We start from the raw sequence: 6,000 nt of genomic DNA, 5'->3' as shown, positions 1-6,000 counted from the left end.
AAGACTTCACCAGGTTCGCGAGGCAATTCCATTAAAAACGCTCGCCCTATCCTACAGATAACAGTGCAAACGCGACTACCCTTATTTTTTAAACCACTATTTCACGCAATAGTGCATAAATGTGTCACTCGTGTCACACGAAAAGGCAGACTCAAAGAACTTACTTGTCAAGTGGGGTCCCTGGTGCGGAAAAGCGCACGCGCACACACAGGCAGACACTCACATCTTCACACTCACAAACACAGTCTATGACAGTGAAAACATGGCTCGGAAGCAAGCGAGCTGGTGAATATGATGCATAATGTAAAAACCCTGAGACTAGGGAACCTGAAGGGACAGACACGACACGAAGTCTCAAACACAGCTGAACATTCTACTTCACAAACAAGAAATATATACAAACAGAAGGGAAGGGAACACCAGTTGAGAACAAAAAAGGAGGTCATTTCGGGGGAACAAGCAGTCTGTCCAAGGCCGGACCGAGGATTACGGAAGGTTTGCTGACACGGTTCCCACAAGAAGTTATGAAAAGGGTCTCTCTCAAAAGTCTTCTGTGAGGGTCCACTTCGGATGCCTTTACAATTGTTTCATCCCATAGAGGGAACCAATCTGAGCATTCTTCCAAATGTTTTGCAATTTCAGAGTTTGAAGCTTTATTTCTTACTTTTAATGAATGTTCTTTCAAACGATCATTTAAGCAACGTTTTGTCTGGCCAATATAACAGAAACTACAAGCTAAGGGGATCTGGTAAACAACATTTGAAGAACAGGGGACAAATTTATTCTGGTGATTCTTGCAAGAAACTTCAGGTTTGACGCAAGGCGTGAGACGGTCAAGACGGAAGTTGTTCTTGAAAACCAAGTTGATTTGAAACTTCTTCGCAACGGCAAACAAGTTGTGAGACACTTTGTGGAAGAAAGGTAACCAGGAAGCAAGGTGTTTAACAAAACATTTAAAGCACCAAGCAGAGGTGGGCGTTTGTCCTCGCTAGCCTCGCCTTCACCTCAATTTTCTGGGAGAAAAATCTTCCTCACCTCAATTTTTGGAAAATTTTTCCGCATCTCACCTCACCTCACCTCAAAGTAATTTTTGAGACTTTTCCTCACCTCACCTCACCTCAAAAATTTGTTTCGAAATTTTCTTCACCTCGCCTCAGTTAAATTTCTTAAAGCTATTTGTGTATTCGATGTGAAGATTGTGCATTCGATTTGCGCGTTGGCTTTGAGTGACTGCCAATGTAAATGCATATATCTCAAGCGTGAGTGCATACAGGGTGCGGCACGAAACGTGTCATTTTACCATTATAAGAAAACGGCTTAACGGAAAAATATGGCGTAAACAAATTCCTTCTGGAGATTTAGTTTGTCACCAAATACAAATAGTTTCATCAGTTTGCCATTGAAATACATTTTCGAAATTGAACTCATGAAATTGCTTAGTCAATGTAACGTTTTTTTTTTCTTCTTGCTGGAAGATTTGGCCTAGGTCAATCATAGAAAACGCTTCGTGGTACCATTGTCATACCCGTAAAAGTTGCGCGGAAATTGAGATTCAATTGCGGGTATGCGAATGACGCGCAAAATCGGGCGTCAGATCAGCGGCGAGAGAGGAGGCAGTCCCCGCCCAGATGAGAGACAGAAGCTGCGGAAAGAAGGAGAGATATCCCGTGTACGCGCGGAAAAAGTTTTCGTAAAGTGCGCGTTCATAAATTTTTCCTCGCCTCACCTAAAAAAAAATTCCCATGGTGTTCCGCACTTCACCTCACCTAAAAAAATCTAAAAGATTTTGCTCACCTCACCTCAAAAATTTGTTGAAGATTTTCTTTACCTCACCTCACCTCAAATTTTTTTTGAAAATTTTCCTCACCTCACCTCACCTCAAACATCACCAGAAAAATTTGTCCTCACCTCACCTCACCTCAAATATCGTGAGGTGAGGGTGAGGAACCCTCACCCTCGCACGCTCGCACGCCCTCGTGAGGGTCCCCACCGGTGTTGCGGATTTGAATCCACGGATTTGATTTAAATCCACCGAAGGGCTGGAGGATTTGATTTGCGATTTGATTTGCGCAAAAAAAAATATGGGCAGGATTGAGATTTGGATTGAATCGCATTTTCCACTAATGATTTGGATTTGGATTCAATCGTATATTCCAGGTATGATTTGGATTTGGATTCAATCGCATTTTCCACGAATGATTTGGATTTGGATTGAATCGCCTCTTTTTCAGCGGATTTGCGCGTGGAATTCGCCAAGCTCCCTCACAAGGTGCATGGATTTGAAATTGAGCGAAGCGCCCTTTCGCATTCTACGCGAATTGATGTGACCTTGTCTGAAATCTGCACACGCACTAGCAGCGTCCTCTCTCCAGAGCGACAGGAGTAGCCGTTTTGTTCCAATCACTTCCCGTCACCGCACCGAGGGAACACCACATGCAGTTCTTTGAACGCAGTTAATGTTATTTTATCGATTGGACGACACCTTTCCCGTGGACTTCTGAGCTGAGTCTGAGTCTTCAAGCTGAGTCTTCAAGCACGACCCCTTTCAAGCTTGCCAAATCATGTCGCGAAATTCTTGGTCTTCGCCATCATATTGAACGCATATAGGTACACGCATTCACGTCAAAACAAAGTAAAAACGAACAATAAATATATCACATCCTATCATTTCGTGATTTCGGGAAGGCAAGCCTTTCCTACTCCCACGGACAATCATGGCCAGATGCGCCACTTTTCCTCGCATACTCTTTTTTTTTTTCCTTGATTACAACAGTCTGTACTGCGCGAGGAAAATTTTTACAAAGCCCCGAAACGGCAGCATTAAAATAGACCCATGGGCTACATGTTTAGTATAAGTATTCGTAACATGTCCCACGATTTATTAACGATCCATTTAACTGTGACCCCCAGGGTATAGTAACCAATGACCTGTGGTCTTTTCAGTACTGATGGTAGAAATCGACGCAGGCGTGTGTTTTTGGGCGTAGCTGAGCCTAGGCCCGCAATAGGAATTCCTTCACGCAGGCGTGTTCGCCTGGTGCTAAATGACGAGGATGTTCCTGACCCAAAATCCGCTTTTGGGAAGGTGTATCATACCTACCAACTCCACACTGTTCATGCCCGTGATGCCCGAGTCAACTCCAATACGATACGTGATGATGAAGATGGGGGTTGTGCGCCGCCCCTCCCAGAGGCATCTACGCTTCAATACACTTTTATCAGTATCACTTTTTCTATTTTGGTGTAACGCAAAAATTTAAGGTCACTTAACGAATTACGTGTTGGCAATGCAACAGAAAGTGCGGCTGATTATCGATAAAGTTTTACTATTTTCTTTCTGGATGCCTTCAACTCAACTCATTCATTCATTACATGTATTGTCGTTCGGCTTCCCTTTGCGCCCCTCTTCTACTGGCATTGCGCAATTCGGCGCGGCTGAGTGGCCAGCTGTCGGCTACGCGCCGGTAAGGAGAGCCGTCTGAGCCAACGGGGAATTAAATGACGGAGGACGAGCTTTTTTCGTGAGGAGGAATCTAATGCTATCACACTGCAGGCCGACGCAGCTGCGTGGCTCGGGCAATGCTCGGGACTGCCTAGCTCTGGGGGAAGTGCTCATGCCCTCCAAAATGCGGCTGGTGTTAGCTTCCAGCTAATCGTGCGGCGGCTGGTCGCGCGTGAAATACAACATCCACATTCAACGATCCCAACGATCCGAAATGCGCGTCTTCAACCTTTACGAGGGAGCACGCTCGGCATGCCCGTTGCCCGCTCGGGGCGTGCGAACGCTAGAGGTGACACAGTAAGGTCGCCTTCTGTCCACTCTTGGGTAGTTCCCTTTTAAATCGACACGGGTGGGAAAGTGACAAGTTTTAATTTCCATGAAAAAAATACATGTTAGCATCTCGATTGATGACAAATGCAACAATAACGAGCTGCATCCGATGAACCATTTCCGATATGGAGAGGCGGAAGTTTGCGGCAGCGAATGTTGGTTCGAATTTTTTCCCAACTTTGACCTCATAGCAACGCGCTTCTTGTTTTACCACATCCTTCAAATTTGGCTGATAAAAACTATGGGTTTAAGACAGCACGCGGAAAAAGTCTCGTGACTCCTACTTTAAAGGCGCGCTACGAAAAAATTCCCGAACACAGCACTTCCGGCAAAATATGTACGATTTCGAACTTTTATTGTTCAGGAACGTGTACACGCATTCCCTTGAAGGCAGATTCATTAGAACCGCGAACTCATTCTCTATCGAATGGTATAGATATCATTTATATAGCTCCTGTGGTATAGCGAGCAGACGGCTGTAAGTAGAAGCAACTCGCCAAATTGCTCCCCCCCAATCGCCCCCCAAAACGTCACTTTATAGATTGAGTTTCCCTCTCCTCCCTCCCCCACTTGGCGCTCCGACAAAGAAACCGCCCCCCCCCCCCTCAAACCGAGCGTCTGGATCCGCCCCTGACACAGGCTGATACGTGGCGACTGATAGTCTGGTACACGCCGAGCAGGCGTAACCGAAAATGCATTTCTAAACACAAACATTTATGTCCTAAAATATGAATAAAATTTCGGCCAGCGGATTGATAGGTTGGCCCTTTATATCCTCGTCAATCAGACGAAACTTATTGCTCTTTGTGCCACGTCACGCTGTTATTTAAGCGTTCTTTAGTGGATACGTGCAGTATTAGTAATTTGTACACACGGGTATAGGTCTAGTAATGCTACTGCACGAATTTTGGCTCCTGGATTTGTCAAGAGATTCGATAAATCCGGATTTAAAAGCAGATTTGATTTAAGTTCGGCAGAACAAATTCGGATTTAAAAGGATTTGATTTAACGTGTCAAAATTAAATCCGGACTTGATTTGGAATTGATTTTCAGAACCTCAGAAAAAATGCAGATTTGATTTAAATCCGATTTGAGCAACCAAATCCGCAACACTGGTCCCCACCTCTGGCACTAAGTAACATGTGATGGGGTAACCAGCATCATTCAAACGGAGAAGCTGACTTTCCACAGAGGGAATGATATGATGACAACAAGATTTTTTTACGGCATTGGATAGGACACCTGTGATCAAACCCCGTTTTACAGTTTTAGAATGACAACTTGAAGCGGGCAAAATGGGTTTTGCTTGATATTTGCCGTAAGACCAACAAAGAGCGGGTTGTGACAAGAGCCTGATATCAAGAAACTGAAGCACGCCAACAGTGGGGGAACTTACTGGTAAATACAAGCTCTGGGGCCTCGGACACAACTACATTTTTACACTGATCAATAACACTCTCATTCGTGGAAATGAAAACCAGATCATCTACAAACCGTCTTACAACGACATCATTTGAAGACAGAGAGGATATAAAGGACAATACAGCGTTGTCACAAGGTAGACATGCCGCTTAGAATCGTAATGAATGAGAATCAAACGTGGCAAAAATTGTTTCGATCTTTTTGCAAAATGGGTTTTCCTCTATTTTTGTCCCTTGCGGTTTAACTTTGAAAAATTCTGAACAACTTATTTTGGATTTACAATTGTTTCATGGAAAGAAATGCTTTGTTTTTTCCTTAGACATCAAGGGTCTATACTATTCACTGCAAGAGAATGTGTTGTTGATTAGAGTACGCAGATTTCTTGAAGATAACTTGGTGCGCTTTCAATCGAAAGTTGGTATATCTGTGACTGAATTTTTGCGCTTACTAGAACTTTACCTGGAGATCAACTGCCATAAGTATTGACGGGCATCTGTATACCGAAAAAACTGGTATCTGGATTGGCTCGAGCATCGCGCCTATTCTTTCCGAGATTTACCTGAGTGTAATTCACAACGCTGTATTATTCTTTATATCCTCTCTGTCTTCAAATGATGTCGTTGTAAAATGGTTTGTAGATGATCTGGTTTTCATTTCCACGAATGAGAGTGTTATTGATCAGTGTAAAAATGTAGTTGTGTCCACGGCCTGTATTTACCAGTGAGTTCCCCACTGTTGGCGTGCTT

Source organism: Ornithodoros turicata, unplaced genomic scaffold, assembly GCF_037126465.1.
Source record: "Ornithodoros turicata isolate Travis unplaced genomic scaffold, ASM3712646v1 Chromosome25, whole genome shotgun sequence".
Classification (NCBI taxonomy): Eukaryota; Metazoa; Arthropoda; class Arachnida; order Ixodida; family Argasidae; genus Ornithodoros; species Ornithodoros turicata.
The sequence above is the reverse complement of the archived record's forward strand: the minus strand, read 5'-3'. Positions refer to the sequence as shown.